The 22,341-nt window shown below is 43.1% G+C and overlaps 1 pseudogene; it reads left to right on the top strand.

Annotated features, from left to right (window-relative positions):
* The first annotated feature begins 14,112 nt into the window (after positions 1-14,112).
* LOC129501244 (40S ribosomal protein S6-like) lies at positions 14,113-17,458 on the top strand (annotated as a pseudogene).
* The last annotated feature ends 4,883 nt before the right edge of the window (positions 17,459-22,341 follow it).

The raw sequence follows: 22,341 nt of genomic DNA, 5'->3' as shown, positions 1-22,341 counted from the left end.
TACCATATTGTTTTGAGGGAGATGTTACTATACTACAAAATTCTGAAGTTTGGGAACCTCAAGTGCAGGTTCCCAAAGCCTCAAAGAGCAATAATCTTCTTTTTTAAATTTTATAAATTAATTTTTATTGGTGTTCAATTTACCAACATACAGAATAACACCCAGTGCTCATCCCGTCAAGTGTACCCCTCAGTGCCCGTCACCCATTCACCCCCACCCCCCGCCCTCCTCCCCCTCCACCACCCCTAGTTCGTTTCCCAGAGTTAGAAGTCTTTATGTTCTGTCTCCCTTTCTGATATTTCTCACACATTTCTTCTCCCTTCCCTTATATTCCCTTTCACTATTATTCATATTCCCCAAATGAATGAGAACATACACTGTTTGTCCTTCTCCGGTTACTGTGGCCAAGTTCAAAAAGGGTGTTGCCTGAGTTCTTCTCTGGGATTTTGATGGAATCTTGTCTCACATTTAGGTCTTTCATCTATTTTGAGTTTATCTTTGTGTATGGTGCAAGAGAGTGGTCCAGTTTCATTCTTCTGCATGTGGATGTCCAATTTTCCCCGCACCATTTATTGAAGAGACCGTCTTTCTTCCAGTGGATCGTCTTTCCTCCTTTATCGTATATTAGTTGACCATAAAGTTCAGGGTCCACTTCTGGGTTCTCTGTTCTGTTCCATTGATCTATGTGTCTGTTTTTGTGCCAGTACCACACTGTCTTGATGAACACAGCTTTGTAGTACAACCTGAAATCTGGCATTGTGATGCCCCCAGATATGGTTTTCTTTTTTAAAATTCCCCTGGCTGTTTGGGGTCTTTTCTGATTCCACACAAATCTTAAAATAATTTGTTCTAAGTCTCTGAAGAAAGTCCATGGTATTTTGATAGGGATTGCATTATACGTGTAAATTGCCCTGGGTAACATTGACATTTTCACAATATTAATTCTGCCAATCCATGAGCATGGAATATTTTTCCATCTCTTTGTGTCTTCCTCAATTTCTTTCAGAAGTGTTCTGTAGTTTTTAGGGTATATTTTGAGAACCATTTGAATGGTAAATGGTTCTCCAACCTTTTATTTTCAGGTTGTAGGTGTCCTTCTGTCTAAAATGAGTCTCTTGTAGACAGCAAATAGATGGGTCCTGCTTTTTTATCCAGTCTGAAACCCTGCGCCTTTTGATGGGGTCATTAAGCCCATTCACGTTCAGAGTTACTATTGACAGATATGAGTTTAGTGTCATCATGATATCTATTTAGTCCTTGTTTTTGTGGATTGTTCCACTGAACTTCTTCTTAAAGGGGAGTTTTAAGAGTCCCCCTTAAAATTTCTTGCAGAGCTGGTTTGGAGGTCACATATTCTTTCAGTTCCTGCTGTCTTGGAAGCTCTTTATCTCTCCTTCCATTTTGAATGAGAGCCTTGCTGGATACAGTATTCTTGGCTGCATGTTCTTCTCATTTAGGACCCTGAATATATCCTGCCAGCCCTTTCTGGCCTGCCAGGTCTCTGTGGAGAGGTCTGCTGTTACCCTAATATCCCTCCCCATGAAAGTCAGGGACTTCTTGTCTCTTGCTGCTTTAAGGATCTTCTCTTTATCTTTGGAATTTGCAAGCTTCACTATTAGATGTCGAGGTGTTGAACGGTTTTTATTGATTTTAGGGGGGGATCTCTCTATTTCCTGGATCTGAATGCCTGTTTCCCTTCCCAGATTGGGAAAGTTTTCAGCTAGGATTTGTTCAAATACATATTCTGGCCCTCTGTCCCTTTCGGCACCCTCGGGAACCCCAATTAAACGTAGATTTTTCTTCCTCAGGCTGTTGTTTATTTCCCTAATCTGTCTTCATGGTCTTTTAATTGTCTGTCTCTTTTTTCCTCAGTTTCCCTCTTTGCCATCAACTTGTCTTCTATGTCACTCACTCGTTCTTCCACCTCGTTAACCCTCGTCGTTAGGACTTCTAGTTTGGATTGCATCTCATTCAATTGATTTTTAATTTCTGCCTGATTGGATCTAAATTCTGCAGTCATGAAGCCTTGTGAGTCTTTAATGCTTTTTTCTAGAGCCACCAGTAGCTGTATAATGGTGCTTCTGAATTGGCTTTCTGACATTGAAGTGTAATCCAGATTTTGTAACTCTGTGGGAGAGAGGGCTGTTTCTGATTCTTTCTTTTGAGGTGAGGTTTTCCTTCTAGTCATTTTGCTCAGTGCAGAGTGGCCAAAAACAAGTTGTATTGGAACACGGGGGAGTATCACTGGTCCGTCCAGCTGGTCTTCTGGGGGAGGGGCCTGCTGTGCTGATTTTCAGGTGTTAGCACTTGGGGGAGCTGCTCTGCCCCTGCCTGCTGCAGGGCTCTGCGGGGGTTGTTTACCCCGTGGGGCCCCAGGAGGAACAGCCGCAGTTGCTATGGCAGCTCTGGAAGCCTGGATTCAGCCCCCGCAGGAACTACGGGGCTCGGGGGGCTCTCGGTTCTCCGTCCGCAGGGCCTGGAGGCTCCGGGGCGGGGCCGCTGATCTGCTCAGCTCGGGGCAGGAGCGTCCTCGCTGTCCTGGGCCCTCCCGGCCTCTGCCTGTCCCGGGGGAGGCCGGATCCTGGGCTGTGTCCCGGCGCCCTGTGCTCCGGGGCCTGCGCTGTGGGATTCGCGCTCCCGCCCCGCAGCCCCCTCCGCGGAGCCGCCGCCCGAGCCCCTCCGAGCTGCTCCGGCCCCTCCGGGTCCCGCCGTGCGCGCTGCAGCCCTTAGGGAGCTCGGCGCACTCCCCCGGGGCGCAGGTGCCTGTTAGTGTCCCCGGGAGCCCGAGGGCATCCCCGCCCTCCTGGGTCCTGCTCCAACTCCCTGCGAGCCCCTTTCCGCCCGGGAAGGTTGGTGCAGCTCCTGCTCCTCCGGGACGGGGCTCTCCTGTCCTGGGGACACTCGCCCCGGCCTCAGCCCGGCTCCTCGCGGGGCCCCTCCCCCTCGGAGGCCTTTTGTTCCTTTATTTCTTTTTCCCCGTCTTCCTACCTTGATAGAAGCGCGAACTCTTCTCACTGTAGCGTTCCAGCTGGTCTCTCTTTACATCTCAGGCCGAATTCATAGATTTTCAGGATGGTTTGAAGGTTATCTAGGTAATTTGGTGGGGACAGGTGATCTGGGGACCCTACTCTTCCGCCATCTTGCTCCTCCCCCCCGAGCAATAATCTTCAAATTGCCCACGTCCATTTGGAGGGTTCATGTTCTTAAAAGAAATATATGATGTTTTCTTTCTTTCTATAAGATATGAGATGCTAGGGCTTTATTCATTAATCCAGACAACAGCAGTGTGCTGGGTACTGCAATGAGTATAATGAAAGAGTCAGAAGCCTTGTCGAACCTGTGCACAGATAACCTTGGTGGATTTGGGAGAGAGATACTCCATACCTGCCTTTGCCTCCCTAGATGGAATTTAATAAGGAAACTCTTTAAATGAGTACACCTACTTTGATAACATGTAGAAAAGGGTGATGCAACATGGTATTGACAGCAATGCTAGATCTTGTGGCTTTCAGTTAACCTTGCCTGAGGTGTGAATACATAACTTTGTTCTCCGTTTTATCTCCTTAGACCAGAGGTAGTAAGGTATTGTGTGGACAGCAACTGATTATCACATTTCATCAAATCAATGAAGAAATGATGGAAGTTTATAGAATTATTACACTTGGGCAGTTGGAGTTTTATAAAACTTTACATGCCATAGTTTAAAGATTTATAACCTTAGACACTTAGCCCAAAATATGTGCTTACTAACATGCCTGAATTCTGTTGCCTCACAGATTAGATCTTGGTTCCTGCCTGTACCTATATCCTTAGAGGGGATGGGCTGTAAAGCAAATGCATCAGTGTCCAGTGTAGTGCCATGTGTTAATAGCTGCTCAGTAAATCCTGGTGGAAATGAAGGGAATTCTTAATGCCTGATGACTAATAGCCCTGGTGCAAGGAGGGGCATGGTTCCTGTCCCAGGCAATCCTCAGTCTGAGGGGAGATCATGGCTTTTGAGTTTGGGGAGCCCCCAGTCTGAAAGAAGCCTGTTCATCACAATCTTTAAGTATCTAAAACTACACCAATGCATTTTCATGGCTGAAGGCTAATAACCTACCTACCTGAGAGTTAAAGGATAATGGGTGGTTTGCAAAGAATAAAATGGACACAGGGCAAGGGCTTAGGAGTATTGGCAGGGCAGGCATAAAGCTTGGAAGCCCTTAGTATTGTTTATATTCAGTGGGAAGTTTCCCCTTAGAGTCCTGCCCAGAAGGTGCCTCAGAGCCTCAGACACCCCCCAGGCTACATTTCCATCCTCTCTCCAGTTCTTCTGGGTTAGCAGTTTGAAGAGGTGGTTGTTGTTGTTAGAAGTCTGGGAGTAAAAAAAAAAAAAAGTCTGGGAGGACAGCTCTGTGGTGGTTCACAGTTGTAGAATTCCTTCTCTAGGAAGCTTCTCTAGGTTCATCTACCCACTGGTTCCATCTTCTTTGCCACTTTCCCTTTCCAAGTCCTTAAGGAACAGTTGTACTAGTTACAGCCTGCTAATGACACATCTGGTAGCCTTGTCTCCTTTTTCAAATCATAACTGTTCTTGACAGCCAGGTCCCCATTAGTTCTTTAGTCTATACACTAAGATTTAAAGAGAGTTCATAGCATCCTGGGGGTTTATCTTGACATGTTGACTCTTGAATGACTCTTTTGGTTGCTCCTGGAGCTCATCCTTGCATGGAGAAGGAGTTGAGTCATTCCAGATGCATGCAAGATGGGCAGTGTGCCTGCCCAAGGACTGCACTTGCTTGGCTCAGACACTTTGTGTGGACAGACTGTGGTGTTTATGAACTGCTGCCACATAGGTGTTTTGTCTGTTCCTCACAAGAGTCCTGTGTGGGGTGCCTGCGTGGCTTAGTTGGTTAAGTGTCTGCCAACCTTTGGGTCAGGTCATGGTCTCAGGGTCCTAGGATCAAGCCCCTCGTCGGGCGCCCTGCTTGCAGGAGCCTGCTTCTCCCTCTCCTCCCTACTTCATACTCTCTATCTCTTAAATAAATAAATAAATAAATAAATAAATAAATAAATAAAATATTTAAAAAGACAAACAAAACAAAAACAAGGTCCTATGTGCTCAGTGATATGTTATCCTCGTTTCCCAGATAAGGAAGCAGCCCATCAAGACTAATGGAATTGCTCAAATTGCCACAACCTTTTAAGTGGCGAAGCCAGGATTTAGACTCAGTTCTTTTGATTCCAAATCGTGCATTATTTCCTAGTGCTACATGTCTCTTCCTTATGAATCAATATAGGCAGAGTGAGGGGATGACATCCCAGTCAGGCTTAGCTCCACACCCTGCTTCTCGTGGTCTCGTGGCCCTCTCCCAGCTGCTCATGGACAGTTCTGCTCACTGGTGGGCTGCTGTAGAGGTCATCTGATCGACTCTTAACACTGGTGAATGTGGATGAAGAACCCAAGGCTCAGAGAGGCCGAACCACTTTCCAAAGGTGCACAACAGGACTGAGACTAGACCCTGGATCTCTGGCCTCCCCACTCAGGCCTTTGTCTACGATAGGATCTCCTGTAGAAAGCTTTGTGCTTTCTCCTGACAAGATTATCTTCAGGTGTTGGGAGTAAAACCAGGGAGTAGTTAAAATGACAGTGAAAGTATTTCATAGCTGAACTAACACGTTCAGGGAAACTCCTGAGCCTGGATGCTCTAGCCTCTGGGTCTGGAGTTAAATGCTGAGTGGAGGCCTTCAACAAGTGGTCAGCTGCTGTGTAGCCAGAGGGCTCAGGGCCAATCTCCTGAGTTCACATGTAAACTTTATAAGCAGGGAGGAGCAGTGAACAGCATCTGTGGGCCAGTCCTGCTCTGAGATACACGATAAGGGGAGACCTCTCAGGACTTTTGTGCGCCGTGGAATTTGGTGCTCCCAGAATGTTGGCCCAGCTCATCCACCGATAATCCACTGATTATCCACTGGTATAATCCATGTTACTTTAACTGACTCCCAAGCCAAATGGAATCTGGAAACCAATATGATATGAAGGAAAAAGCACAAACATTTCAGACCCACAGCCTTTTAGGGGCATGCTGCTTCAGATGACTGTCACCAGCACACCTTTTTTATTTTCAAACCAAGATACGTGCCCTTTCTGCTTTGGTCTCAAATTCCACTTTAATACTTAACAAGCTTCTCTCAGGAACTCCCTGGGACTACAGCGACTTTGAGTGTGACCTCTCTAACTCACAGGACAGCTAATGGGATTTACTACTGAAGACCAGAATTTAGGTCCAGTCTCTCTCTTGAATAGTAAAGCTTGTTTGTCATACTTGCTGATTATCCTGAATGTTTCTCATTCTTCAAACTATACTCATTTCAATAGTTGAACTTGTTCAAATTGGATGGATTATTTGTGGCAAAACATCCCACTGCTTAGAAAAGTGGTAATGATCACAATTTTTTTGGTGGCTTTCTACTGACTTCTTCACTGGTTCCCTTCATGTGCTTGGAGAGTTCCAAGATGAGGGGCTTTGGATCCATCTCTCACATCTGATATAGATTCCTAGGGCCTTCCCTTCCAGACTAGGAGCACCATCCAGACAAAATCAGATACTCCTAAATTTTCATATCTCCATCTGCTTCAGAGTATTTGATAAATATTTGTTCATCAGCCAATGAGATGATGATGAGAATTTAGTCATATCCCACGGCAAATAGAATCTGATTTAGCTTTCCATGGAAAGTAGCTTAAGTAAATTAGCTATGGCAAACTGTTTTCCGCTGTGATCCCTCATCTTTCATCCAAGGTGCCTGATTCCCCCATCATCTCCTGCTTCTTATTTTTCAGAATATCCCTTGGATCATGCCTTCCTAGAGCTTTCTGGAGGGGCATGAAGCAGAACCAGGGGCACTTCTGAGGTTTGCCAGTCTCTGGTCTGTTCGGAAGGGTAGGGATTAGAATCTTTCCTCTTCTGAGGTGTTGGAGTCTTGGGAGTTCTGTGATTTCAACCTGTGAGTTTGGGCAAGGTATTGTTCCCCTCAACCTCAAATTTCTCCACCTAAAAAGTCAATCTGACTTCTGACCAGTTTCCTTTAGGCCCCTCCTTCCCAGGGCCCCTGTCTAGACAGAGGGAAGGGAGAAATGAGGGTCAGAGGCAGTGGCAGGGAAGAAACTTAGGTAGGATGACAAGAATCAAGGGACCCTGAGAAAAGAGCCCAGAAACTCTTATATCTCTCTGTGTGTTAGCCGTAGGCTCCTGAGAGGCATTTTGGTAACTTTTCTTTCTCAAGAGCATTTCCCCTTGCCACTTCAGCTTGTTGTGGAGAAAGAGGGAGAGATTTAGCAGAAGGCTGGACAAAGTTATTGGAGAAGGACAATCATCATATAGTTTCACTTATATGTGTAATATAAGAAATAGTGAAAAGGACCAAAAGGGAAGGGGGGGTGGAAACTGGTGAAAAATCAGACAGGGAGAAACCATGAGAGACTGTTAACTCTGGGAAACAAACAGGGTTGCTGAAGGGGAGGTGGATGATGGGATGGGATAATTGGGTGATGGGCACTAAGATAGGCATGTGATGTGATGAGCACTGGGTGTTATATTGTATGTTGGCAAATTGAATTTGAATAAATAAAAAAAATTAAAAAAGATTCTGTTTCTTAGCTGCTTATCTCACTGTTTTTTCCCCCTTTGTTTTGTCCTGATATATATATATATATATATATATATATATATATATAACTTTATTGGAGTTCAATTTGCCAACATATAATATAACATCCAGTGCTCATCCTGTCAAGTGCCCCCATCAGTGCCAGTCACCCAGTCACCCCAGCCCCCTGCCCACCTCCCCTTCCACCACCCCTAGTTCGTTTCCCAGAGGTAGGAGTCTTTATGTTCTGTCTCCCTTTCTGATATTTCCCACACATTTCTTCTCCCTTCCCTTATATTCCCTTTCACTATTATTCATATTCCCCAAATGAGTGAGAACATACACTGTCTGTCCTTCTCCGATTGACTTACTTCACTCAGCATAATACCCTCCAGTTCCATCCACGTTGAAGCAAATGGTGGGTATTTGTCGTTTCTAATGGCTGAGGAATATTCCATTGTATACATAAACCACATCTTCTTTATCCATTCATCTTTCGATGGACACCGAGGCTCCTTCCACAGTTTGGCTATTGTGGACGTTGCTGCTATAAACATTGGGGTGCAGGTGTCCCGGCATTTCATTGCATCTGAATCTTTGGGGTAAATCCCTAACAGTGCAATTGCTGGGTCGTAGGGCAGGTGTATTTTTAATTCTTTGAGGAACCTCCACACAGTTTTCCAGAGTGGCTGCACCAGTTCACATTCCCACCAACAGTGCAAGAGGGTTCCCCTTTCTCCACATCCTCTCCAACATTTGTGGTTTCCTGCCTTGTTAATTTTCCCCATTCTCACTGGTGTGAGGTGGGATCCCATTGTGGTTTTGATTTGTATTTCCCTGATGGCAAGTGACGTGGATCATTTTCTCATGTGCTTGTTGGCCATGTCTCTGTCTTCCTCTGTGAGATTTCTGTTCATGTCTTTTGCCCATTTCATGATTGGACTGTTTCTTTGCTGATAAGTTTAAGAAGGTTTTTATAGATCTTGGAGACCAGCCCTTTATCTGATATGTCATTTGTTTTGTTTCTTAAATTCCACATATGAGGAAATCATATGGTATTTTTGTCTTTCTCCGGCTGACTTATTTCACTTAATATTGTACTTTTTATCTCCATCTACGTGTTGCAAATCTTTTAGTGTGTGTGTGGGAGAGTAGGGGGGAGGGACAGAGAAGGAATCAGCACTTTAGTGGGGCATTTGGAAAACAAGTCCTTAGGATGCTTGAGTAAATTGGTAGCCAAGCATCTGAGGGACAAGGAGATGCAGAGAAAAGAAGCCACTGGATAAGCCTCCTTGGAAGAAGGGTTTTAAGTTAGGATTGGAAAATAGTGGAAACTATAGATAGGTTTCTCCAGATTTGGGTTTTGGCTTTCATATTACCTTTATGTGTATGTGGCTGAGTGTGCATGTGTGATGTGTGTACACATGTATGATGTAGATGTGCCAAGTGTGATGCATGTACACATATCTATATGCACATATTATATGTGTATACATGTCGATATGTGTATGATGCAAGTAGATGTGTGATGTGTATATATATGTCCACATGTACATGTTATATGTGCATGTGTGTGTGTATATGTGTCTCTCTCTCCTTCCACAGATGTCAGTATCACTGCTCAAGTCAGACTTTTCCCAAAGAACCTGTTCCCTTTCTCCTAGGAATCCTGGCCCTGGAATTGCTATTCACCAGCCCTCAGTCTCCACAGTAACTGTATTTTTTAAGAAGGTTTTATTTATTTATTTGATGGAGAGAGAGAAAGAGAGAAAGAGCACACAAGCAGGGGGAAAGGGTAGGGGCAGAAGCAGACCACCCTGCTGAGCAGGAAGCCCAACTCAGCACTTGATCCCAGGACCCTGAGACCATGACCTGAGCTGAAGGCAGGCTTAACTGAATGAGTCACTCAAGCGCCCCCACAGTAACTATATTGTGTGTGGATCTGGCCCACCTCATTTTCCATGACTTGTGTCTCTAGCCATGGTAGTGGATTTGCTGCAATTAGGCCATTCTTTAGCTAAAAGTTTTCAGTGTCCCTACATCAGAATGAAGCCCAGATTTCTTAGTCCAGAGGGCTTTTTGTGGTTCAGTACTGCCCACATCTGATTGTTCCCTTATAGAAGCATTTTGCTCTAGACAAACCCATCTACCCTCTCCCCCACTGAATTGGCTATGTTTAATGCCTTTGTATATCTTCTTGTGCTTTTCCTGCATCTGTTAATGCACCCTTTCCTTGATTTGTCTCTTATTTTCCATTTAATATTCTATTAGACATCACCTCTCTACCCTTGCTCAACACTCCACCTGATTGAGAGAGCACCTATCTGCAGCACAGTAATCCTGCCCCTACCAGACTGGGGACTCCTTGCAGGGTTGCTGAGTCTTGTTTACTATCCTGCATCTCAAGCATCCGCACATGCCTGGCATAGCCTGTAGTGGATGCTGGTAGAATGGAGGAATGAATAATGGACTCCACATCTGCCCACATCTGGAATTGTCAGTGGCCTGGATATTGTGTATTAGCCTGGGCGGGGAGCATATTTAGTCTCTGTCCTATTTTCACTTCCCTGACAAGATTGTTTGCTTCTGGAGGGCAAGGGTGGCATCGCAGCTCTTAGTAAACCAAGAGCAAACCATAGTAAACCTATGGACATACCAGGCACTGAATCAGTGTTTATTGAAGGGAAAGAAAAAAGAAAGAAGGAAGTGGAGAACAGAGGGTGAGAGAAAGAAAAGAAAGGTAGGAAGGGCAGGCAAATTATTGGAGGTTTTATAGCACTGCTAGCATGAGTCTGGCCAGAGTACTGGCTTTCTCTTTTTTCCCCAATTTGGTTTTTTTTAATCTTATTCTGGCAACTGCATGAAGTTGTAAGACCCATTTGGCCCCCTTAAAAGGAGATAATCAGACATTACATCATTTAGAAGTTCTCTGAAGGTTTTTAGAAGTTTTCTGAATTATTGCTGTGGTTTCATTTCAATATGATTGATGTTAATATCTGATTAAATTATTTGTGGTATTTAATTGCTCTCCATGATTAATTAAAACATTTTACTCCTCATAATCATTGCTGGATCCTGTATGGATTACAGAGGAGCTACATAAAATGAGGTGTGCTTTCCACCGATGAATCACAAATATTCCTTATTGTAATAGCTATGTATGACCCCCCCACCTTATAAAACTATTGATATTTGTTCTAGACCATGTATTCGATTCCTGAGTTATTCTCTTAAATAGTTGTGGAACCTGGGGCAAGTCACTTGACCTTACCTTAAAGTAAGGTATAGAGTATTATCAACCTCACAATTATTGGGTTAGTATATAAGAGAACCAGATTTTAACACTGGACCATAGATAGAACATTTCTTTCTTTCTTTCTTTCTTTCTTTCTTTCTTTCTTTCTTTCTTTCTTTCTTTCTTTTTTTTTAGATAGAACATTTCTAATCGAGGGGAAAAGATTAGGAAACAATCTGGGAATATGATTACTTATTTTATTTGAGCATTGAGAATGAAGAGAAAAAGCAATTTCTCCACATCCCTCCCTCTAAAAAATGAAAATGACTTGTTCATGTTTCAGATTGTGGATGTAAGGAGAAAACATTTATTAGACATATGTAAGTATGTAACTGGGTGATAATTTACAAAAGGAATAGATAAATGTTATTAAAATGTTACTTTTGGGACATGGGGCTCTTGATCTTAGGGTTGTGAGTTTGAGCCCCACATTAGGGGTAGACTTTAGTAAAAAAAGAAGAAGCAGCCAAAAAAAACCTCACTTTGACCTTTAAAAAGATCCTAATTGGTTTAATATTTTTATTCATTTGCTAATTTGGATAAATTGTCAAAGTAAAACTTTACTTTAACCATCTCTTCATGCCATGAATAAAATACAAAGGTCATAGCTTTATAACATGTGAAATATTTTCTAGAAATATTTGTCTATACTTTTCCACTATTTTTAATGTGTATTAGAACAAACACTTCAGATTTATGATTTTTATGGATATTATTGCTTAGGATGAGGCAAAAGAAAGTAATACTGTGGTAATATACCTTTTAAAATAAATTTGGCTAACTGAAAATAGTGAGTGGATCTGAAGAAAACTATTAATAATGCAGGGATTATTAATACAGTATTAATAGTGCATGTATATGGAAAAAACTGTAAAGGGGGTATGTGAATTACTGAGGTTTTGGAAGCCCTAGATTACAGCATGGGCCGTGCTGTTTTCCTTCCTAGGGTTCCAAACATCTTCCTGGAAAATACAGACTGTGGTGTGGGACTCAGGACTCAGGTTCAGCTGAGAGTGGGAGAGGCTCCATTGTGACAGCAGGCCCAGCTCCATCCTGCCGACACAGCATGGACCTGGGTGACACCAGGACTCAGGAGCTAACCCAGAGCACTGCCTTCAGGGGCAGGCCAGAGTCACCCTCAACTAGGCAATGTGTTCTGTGAGGTGAGCCCCACTCTTCCCTTCGGAGCCCCTAGCCTCTTCTATTTTGTACCCAGGTTATTATCAGAAATAGTCTCTACTTTGTGGCAAGACTTTGGTGACTGAACAGGTGTCAGGAGACATGGTGCAGAATCCTGGTTCCACCCTTCACTAGCCATGGCACCATTTGTACATTATTATTTCACCTTTCTGAACCTACATCTCTATGTGTCAAATGGCTTTGGCCTGCCTACATTTTGAGGGTGTTGTGAGGATTAAACGAGGTCTACTATCTGGAAAAGCTATTGGAGAATAATAGATGTTTGATTAAATGACAAACTCAAGGAAAGATTGTACGATCCATTTAAACTAGAGTATAGACATCTGATATTAGTTTGCAGTGAGTCTCCAACTAGGAGGCACAAAGTTTGTAAAGGTCAGAATTACAGTTGAAAGGATGAAGCTCTTATGGTAAAATGTCAGGTATCATTGAGGAGGTGAGGGTGGAGAGGTGATCAGGGGAAATCTTTCCAGGGGAGATTTCTCCAGTGAGGCTGCATTCTCTTTGGCTAATGTTGGGTTAGGGGTCTGGCTGGCCTCATCCCTTTTGTCCAATTTTCTCCCATATTCTTCTTGAGTTACCCATTCACTACTTAATACTATTATTACCAATGTTGACAACTACCATTTGTTGAACACTTACTATGTGACAAGCACTATGTTAAATATTCTAGTGTCTCTTCATTTAAACTTTACCACATACTTACTGTGAGACTATTACCCACGTTTTATAATGACAAAAGTGTGGTCTGAGGAGCTAATGAAAATGTCCACAGTCACACGTTCAAAAGTAACTGAGCCACAATTGCAGGCAGGCCTGTCTGACTCCAAAGCCCGTGCTCTTCAAATTCTGCTATCTTGTGCGCAACAAGTCAGCATTGATGATCAGCATCAGCATTCTGAGAGCTGTCTACTTGTCACTCTTTACTCTAGACAGAGATAAAACACACACACACACACACACACACACACACACACAAATCCCCTTCTGGACCAAGACCTTTGAGGAACCCAGAAACTTCAGAACTTTTAGAAGCTGGAATTAAACCTAACTTATTAAGCTTCCATGACAGAATGAGGGGATCCCTAGGTGGCTCAGCGGTTTAGCGCCTGCCTTTGGCCCAGGGCGCGATGCTGGAGTCCTGGGATCGAGTCCCCACATCAGGCTCCCTGCAGGGAGCCTGCTTCTCCCTCTGCCTGTGTTTCTGCCTCTCTCTGTGTGTCTATCATAAATAAATAAATAAATCTTAAAAAAAAAAAGGCTTCCATGACAGAATGAGAGGCATTATTGTGGTTCTGTTCAGCAAGGGATGTCCAAGCATTGGGATCCCAAGCCAACCTTGCTTTGGGCTGGATGGAAAGGAGGTTTTCAGTCAAGCCAGATATTATACAATCCAAAAGGCCTCTTCCTACACTACGTTATGTGCCCCCTTTCTGAGTCCCTAAAATGATCTGAGCTTATTATATTTTTAAAAACCACTTGCCATATTGTGTTTACATCATGTGTTAATGTCTGTCTCCCTTGCTGTGCTAAGAACTTCAGGATAGAACTGAAACTTACTGTTCATCCAACTTCTAGTACTTAGCCCAGTGTCTGTCATGCAGTGATGCCCTGTAGATATGGAGAAATATCATAAACAAGGCAATTGTACTCAGTAGGGAATAGGTAAGCGACATTTGAGAAAAAAGGAAGGGGAAAGAGTAATGATTTTAGGAGATGCTTGGCATCTTCAATGAGTTTCTGGCAGCCAGTGGCTGGGAAAGAGATGTTCAGCTTCATCCTGAAGTGGCCTACTGCCTCAGAGGCACCACGAAAAAATAATTCCTCTTAATTTCTGTCCTTTTTTCTAACTTTACTTTTTTACCCATCCTTAGTAACTTTAACTATTCTTTTACAGCTTTTTAATCATTCAAAGATGACTATTCATTAACACCCAAGTCTTCTCTTCCCCATACTAGTTGTAATGGTGGTGGTGAAAATGAGTAGTGATGGTGATGGTGGTGCTAATGGTGGTAGGGGTGAGAATGGATCATGGTAGCAGTAGCAGTAGCAGTGATAACGGTGGTAGTAGTATAGGGGACCTGGCTACTGAGACCAAAGTCCCTCCCCACTTTGCTGCTGCCATTTGGCAGGACGTGTAGAGGGGAAAGCACATGGACTGGAGTGAAAGCAGAAAAGGAGATGATATTTCCTGGGGAGAGTGGTCTCTAGGATAGTACTTTTTCCTTTCCGGTCACAGTAGTTTGTTCTGGATCTCAGCCTTCCACATCCACTTCATTTTGGGTTTGTCCAGGATGGCAACTTCTGTGTTTTCTTTCTGAGAGAAAGAAAAATGGGAAGAGAGTAGAAAGTAAAGTTAAGCCCACCAAGGCAGGTGCTTCAGGTCTCCCTTAGCCTACTGGGATAGCCTTGGCCAGACCTGTCAGAGCCTGGCTCAACTACTTGCTATTTCCTATGGGGAGTGGTCAACAGATAGGAGTGTGAGGCCACATTTCAGTGGTGGTGGCAATGCCCCACCAGCCACACCTGGCTTAACACCCCCACAGACATGGAGCCCTCTTGAGGGACACTTGGCCTGTTCTGCCACAGATACCATGGTAAGCAATTAGGTTCAGGAATCAGAACACAATTTATTTTAAGAAAAACAGGATGATTATAACATCCTGTGTAAACAGAATAGCCACACAGCCATGGCATCTCTGGAACTCAGTGGCGTTTCTGAGACTCATTGCAGCAAAGGCAGCAAGTTAATTGGACTCAATCCAAGTTAATTCCATCTCCATCAGCCAGGAGTTTGGCTGAACCTCCATTGTCTCACATTTGATTTCCTGGGGGATTAGACACAATAGGCAGCACAGTAGGCAGCAATTACCATCACCCGGCTCTCACCTCTTTTTGGTGCCTTCCTCTGAGATTATTAGCTCTCCAAGATCAGACACTTACTGTGCAAGGCTCAGAGTTAAGTGTAGCATCCATACATATTGTCTGTAGCCAAGTCTTAAGTGGTAATGATAACGAATGGTGATGGTAGTGGCATCACTAAGGACTCCCAACCAGGGCTGAGTGACCTACTCACTGTGACAAACTCCGCTTCCAATGAAATAGCATCCTTCTAGAGACACAAATGCCAAGCATCTCCTAAAATCATTACTCTTTCCCCTTCCTTTTTTCTCAAATGTCGCTTACCTATTCCCTACTGAGTACAATTGCTTTGTTTATGATATTTCTCCATATCTACAGGGCATCACTGCATGACAGACACTGGGCTAAGTACTAGAAGTTGGATGATCAGTAAGTTTCAGTTCTATCCTGAAGTTCTTAGCACAGCAAGGGAGACAGACATTAACACATGATGTAAACACAATATGGCAAGTGGTTTTTAAAAATATAATAAGCTCAGATCATTTTAGGGACTCAGAAAGGGGGCACATAACGTAGTGTAGGAAGAGGCCTTTTGGATTGTATAATATCTGGCTTGACTGAAAACCTCCTTTCCATGAAGCCCAAAGCAAGTTTGGCTTGGGATCCCAATGCTTGGACATCCCTTGCTGAACAGAACCACAATAATGCCTCTCATTCTGTCATGGAAGCCTTTTTTTTTTTAAGATTTATTTATTTATTTATGATAGACACACAGAGAGAGGCAGAAACACAGGCAGAGGGAGAAGCAGGCTCCCTGCAGGGAGCCTGATGTGGGGACTCGATCCCAGGACTCCAGCATCGCGCCCTGGGCCAAAGGCAGGCGCTAAACCGCTGAGCCACCTAGGGATCCCCTCATTCTGTCATGGAAGCTTAATAAGTTAGGTTTAATTCCAGCTTCTAAAAGTTCTGAAGTTTCTGGGTTCCTCAAAGGTCTTGGTCCAGAAGGGGATTTGTGTGTGTGTGTGTGTGTGTGTGTGTGTGTGTGTTTTATCTCTGTCTAGAGTAAAGAGTGACAAGTAGACAGCTCTCAGAATGCTGATGCTGATCATCAATGCTGACTTGTTGCGCACAAGATAGCAGAATTTGAAGAGCATGGGCTTTGGAGTCAGACAGGCCTGCCTGCAATTGTGGCTCAGTTACTTTTGAACGTGTGACTGTGGACATTTTCATTAGCTCCTCAGACCACACTTTTGTCATTATAAAACGTGGGTAATAGTCTCACAGTAAGTATGTGGTAAAGTTTAAATGAAGAGACACTAGAATATTTAACATAGTGCTTGTCACATAGTAAGTGTTCAACAAATGGTAGTTGTCAACATTGGTAATAATAGTATTAAGTAGTGAATGGGTAACTCAAGAAGAATATGGGAGAAAATTGGACAAAAGGGATGAGGCCAGCCAGACCCCTAACCCAACATTAGCCAAAGAGAATGCAGCCTCACTGGAGAAATCTCCCCTGGAAAGATTTCCCCTGATCACCTCTCCACCCTCACCTCCTCAATGATACCTGACATTTTACCATAAGAGCTTCATCCTTTCAACTGTAATTCTGACCTTTACAACTTTGTGCCTCCTAGTTGGAGACTCACTGCAAACTAATATCAGATGTCTATACTCTAGTTTAAATGGATCGTACAATCTTTCCTTGAGTTTGAGGTAGATGATGAGCACAAACTGTGTACCTTTTATGAGAAGCGTATGGCCACAGAAGTTGCTGCTGATGCTCTGGGCAAGGAATGGAAGGGTTACGTGGTCTGAATCAGTGGTGGCAATGACAAACAAGGCTTTCCCATGAAGCAGGGTGTCTTGACCCATGGCCGTGTCCACCTGCTGCTGAGTAAGGGGCATTCCTGCTACCGACCCAGGAGGACTGGAGTAAGGAAGCACAAATCTGTTCAGGGTTGCATTGTGGATGCCAATCTCAGTGTTTTCTATTTGGTTATTGTGAAAAACGGGGAGAGGATATTCCTGGACTCACTGATACTACTGTGCCTCGTTGCCTGGGGTCCAAAAGAGCCAGCCAGCAGAATCTGAAAGCTTTTTAATCTGTCAAAAGAAGATGGTGTCCACCAGTATGTTGTTAGAAGGCCCCTAAACAAAGAAGGTGAGAAACCTAGAACCAAAGCACCCAAGATTCAGCATCTTGTTACTCCACGTGTCCTCCAACACAAACGTCAGCATATTGCTTTGAAGAAACAGCGTACTAAGAAAAATAAAGAAGAAGCTGCAGAATATGCTAAACTTTTGGCCAAGAGAATGAAGGAGGCCAAAAAAAAACACCAGGAACAGGTTACCAAGAGACGGAGGCTGTCCTCTCGAGAGCTTCTACCTTGAAGTCTGAGTCCAGTCAAAAATGTTCTAAGAGTGACAAAATAAAGATCAGATTTAAAAAAAAAAGGAATTAGAATTGCATTTGGGTGAATATAAGCAATGTGTTTCATGGAGCTAACACAGACAAGAAGGGTGAGAAGATTGATGAAAAAAGGTGATGAGTAATTTGCAGCACGTGAGTTTATTTGCCTAAGATGACAACCAGCCGGAGTGGACCAGTAGGTGACCTTGTAGCCACTTATTAATGCTTGGACCCCCTCTAAGGAATTCCTTAAGAATGGCAATCTAAGCCATACATCATCAATCCTTTTAAGATTAGGGAACTCATTTAATTTGAAGTAGCTAGTTCCTTCTAGCTATTTTTATTTTATGAGTTTCTAATACTAAAAAACACTGTCTTTTCAAAAGTTTTTAAATTTTTTATTTTTTCTTTCTTTTTCTCTTTTTTTATTTATTTTTGTATATTTTTTATTGGACTTTGATTTGTCAACATATAGTATAACGCCCAGTGCTCATCCGTCAAGTGCCCCCCTCAGTGCCCATCACCCAGTCACCCCATCCCCCTGCCCACCCCCCTTCTACTACCCCTTGTTCGTTTCCCAGAGTTAGGAGTCTCTCATGTTCTGTCTCCCTCTCTGAGATTTCCCACTCATTTTGTCTCCTTTCCCCTTTAATCCCTTTCACTATTTTTTATATTCCCCAAATGAATGAAACCATATGATGATTGTCCTCCGATTGACTTACTTCACTCAGCATAATACCCTCCAGTTCCATCCACGTTGAAGCAAATGGTGGGTATTTGTCGTTTCTAATGGCTGAGGAATATTCCATTGTACACATAAACCACATCTTCTTTATCCATTCATCCTTCAATGGACACCGAGGCTCCTTCCACAGTTTGGCTATAGTGATTGCTGCTATAAACATTGGGGTGCAGGTGTCCTGCCGTTTCACTGCATCTGTATGTTTGAGGTGAATTCATTTTACCAATTGCTGGGTCATAGAGTAGCTCTATTTTTAACTCCTTGAGGAAACCACACAGTTTTCCAGAGTGGCTATAAAATTTAGATCAGGTAAAATTTTTCCTGGTCATCATTCCCAATCCTTGTGCCAAGATCTTGTCTTGCACAGGCAACCAGTGTTATTATTCAGAACAATTTTTTTTAGCAGGTCATTTCCTTGTCTTTATGTACATATTCAGGAACAATATAATATTGCATTGTGTGTACATTTGTGTGTACACATACTTTTCGTGTCTGTCTGCCTCTTGCTTTTTTTTTTCCCCATTCAACAATAGATTAGTAGACTAAGGAAGAGGATAAACTCTGGGGCCAGACTGCATGGATTCAAATCACAGCTTTGTCATTTGTTATTTGTATGCTCTAAATTATTGAACCTCCCTTAGCTTCAGTCTCTTCCTTTGTTAATTAGTATTACAGTATACCTATATCTATTAGGTTCATGTGTGGATTAAATGAGTTAATTTATCTAAGCACTTAGGTCAGCACCCTGTACATACTGTAGAAGAGTGTTAAGTCACATTGTTGCTTGTCACTATTCCTTAGTAATGCGTTGGTTCTGCCACAGTCTATTTAGCCATTTTTAAATTGATGGCCATACATTGCTTTGATTTTCATTCTTGCAAACAAAACTTCTATGCATATTATATATGCTTCCTTAAACACAGAAACAATAGTTTCTCAAAGGTAGAAAGGATATAAAATTGCTGCATTTATTATTTTAAGGGCTTTTTAAAGAAAAATATAATGAATAGATATCTGCCTTCTGTTTTTTCCACCTGCTGGTTTTAGTTCTTACTCCCTTGGACAGCCTGAACCATATAGTAGCTCTAAAGTAGTAGACCCCAGTGGTTAGGACTTATAACCTCAGGTTCAGATCATCTTTGAGGGAGAGGGGGTCACATTTTAGGGGAACTTACTAAGCATTTATATACAATAATTCACTTAATTACTATGATGTAGGTGCCATGACTATCCCCACTTTAGTTATGAGGAAATGGAGGCAAAATTACTCAGGGTCACACAACTGTAATGGTGGATACTTTGTATAGGTGTGAACATTGAATCAGTCCATATAAGGTTTCTTAATATATTGCTCAACAAATAGAAAACATCCAATCAATGTTAACATTATTCTAGAGTTAATTGGTGATTATTAGGGCTATAGAGTTATTATTACTACCATTACCCTTACTAACCTCAGACTGCGATAAAGTTTATCTCCAGAAGTTCATTTCGTTTGCCTGAACAAAATAGTATGAAACTGTGGTATCAAGCCTTGGTTCGCCAATCTTTTTTATTCTTTCCCATAGCTGCAAACAGCATTCATAAACTTTGAGAGAGTTGTCATAAAGCACCCTGATGTTTGCCCACAGGTAAGATATATGTGCATATAGTTAAATGCAAATTTGGATGCACATAAGTTCTCATTTGTGATGGGGGCCTGAGTTGTGCTGGATGCCCAGGAAAGAGTAATGGGGGGCCCTTGAGGAGGACAGTGGGCTGGCTTGAGATGCTGGAATGTTGGAAGCAGATTACAGAAAGAATTCCCTTCTGGAGAGAATGATATCCATGGATGCACTGAGCACTACTCTGGGATAGAAGCTGGAGAAACCACAATGAAGAAGATAAAGCCCCTACCCTGCAGGGCTTACATGGTAGTCTGGAGGACAGACATATTGCTGATCATTTGCACCACAGGGCGACACACAGGGACACACTCTAGAAGCACTATATAGTATGGTGGGGTCTTCCTGGCCCTAGGATCCTTCAGAATAAGTTATAGGGATGAAAGGGTGGGTGGGAATCTGAGGCAGAGGGAGAGGCATGCATGAAGGCATGGATGTAACAGAGTAGGGAGTGTGCAGGCCCCTGCAAGGCCTACGAAGGATGGATCTGTGGTGCAGTGCACATGAAGAGGAAGGGGTAAGGCATCACAAATAGGTCTGAAAGCCATGTTAAGGTTTTTTTGTTTTTTTGTTTTGTTTTGTTTTGTTTTTTACTTTTAAAGGATATGGGCAGCCACCAAAGACTTTTTTAGAAAGGAAAGAAACATGATTAGATCTTAACTGTACAAGCTGTTCCTTCAAATAGTGGTACCTGAGGAAAAGTTGAGCTGCCTTGAGATGAGAGCAGGCTTGTGGGGGAGAGAGCACAGTGGGGAGGGGGTCCAGGCAGGGGCTGCAGTGGCCTCAGGAAATGTTGGAAGGTGGATCTTGTAACCATGACTAAGTTTGACTGACTACACTGGCCTGTCTGATAATCTCACATGGAACGAACAAATAAATCATCAAATATTTTTGCCCTGACTAGTAGTCACAGAGTTGTTTCATTTAACCTTCAAAATAACTTGTGATCTTGGCATCATTGTTATTCCCTCCTGCCCGTGAGTAAATGAAGCCTCAGGGAAGTCAAGGAAGTGGCTTCAAACCCCATAGTATGTGAGTGCTAGTGTTCATTTGGTACAACACAGCACTCCTTTGCTGCCAGGAGCATCACCAGAGGCCAGGGAAGAGAGTGCAGTTTGTTATGCTGAGTTCCAGATTGTAGCATAATCTGTGTGGCTGCAGAAATCATCAGTACCCAAAGATGACTCATTCTGTGGTAAAGTGGCCCCACAGGGCCCCATCTGGTATGTGAGATGGCCAAATGTCTTGCTGAGGAAGAGGGGTAAGGGAGACCCAAAGAGCTACATGTTCTCCAGGTGGTTCCCTCCTTCAGGGTGGAGGCATCAGGTAAGACCTCCACGTTGTCCGGTGACTTTCATCACAAGAGAATGACTGGATCAGCACAAATCCATCATTGATTCTAGAAAAACTGCTCCCAGGACATGGCTGACTCTGCCAACAGAACTCAGCAGGGTGGTTTGGCAACGTGGCCCCTCAGGTCCTGCCTTTCTTCTGCAATGTTTTGATGACAAGAGAAAGGGATTTCATAAGTGCTCAGCTGTAAGAATAAGTGGGTGGAGGGGGCTATGGTGAAATGGGGTACAACCCCTCCCTACCCTGCAAGGCTTTCTGCTGCATCAGGACCTTGGATCTTGGCAACTGTGTAGACAGTCATACCTTTGAGTTCTGGAAATTGGGATGCCTTTTCACACTTTAATTCTTTGGTTCTTCAGATACAGGCATACCTCATTTTATTGTACTGTGCTTTACTATGATTTGCAGACATGTATTTTTAATACATTTTAAAAGATATTTTTAATTTTTTGTTATTTATTTATTTATTTTATTTATGATAGTCACAGAGAGAGAGAGAGAGAGGCAGAGACACAGGCAGAGGGAGAAGCAGGCTCCATGCACCGGGAGCCCGATGTGGGATTCGATCCCAGGTCTCCAGGATTGCACCCTGGGCCAAAGGCAGGCGCCAAACCACTGCACCACCCAGGGATCCCAATTTTTGTTATTTAAGAGAGAGTGAGTTGAAGAGAGAGAAAAGAGAGAGAGTGAGCAAGCACAAGAACAGAGGGAGAAAGAGAAGCAGACTCCCTGCTGAGCAGAGAGCCTGATTTAGGGCTCAATCCCAGGACTCTGAGATCATGACCTGAGCCAAAGGCAGATGCTTAACTGACTCAGCCGCCCAGGTACTCCTGTATTCTTAAAAAATTGAAAGTTTGTGGCGACTCTGCATGGAACAAATCTATTGGTACCATTTTCCCAACAGCATTTGATCAATTTGTGTCTCTGTGTCACATTTTGGTAATTCTCACAATATTTCAAACTTTTTCATATTATTATATTTATAATGATGATCCATAGTCAGTGATCTTTGGTGTTACTATTATAATTATTTTGGGACCTCACACACCACTTCCGTATAAGATGGTTAACTTAATCATAAATGTTGAATGTATTCTGACTTTTGTGTGTGCTTCATTGACCAGACATTCCCCTGCCTCTCTCTTTCTCCTTGAAACTCACTATTCCTTGAGACACAAAGACA

Source organism: Nyctereutes procyonoides, unplaced genomic scaffold, assembly GCF_905146905.1.
Source record: "Nyctereutes procyonoides isolate TBG_1078 unplaced genomic scaffold, NYPRO_anot_genome, whole genome shotgun sequence".
Taxonomy (NCBI): Eukaryota; Metazoa; Chordata; class Mammalia; order Carnivora; family Canidae; genus Nyctereutes; species Nyctereutes procyonoides.
Note: the sequence above shows the minus strand (reverse complement) of the source record. Positions and strands in the feature narration are given on the sequence as shown.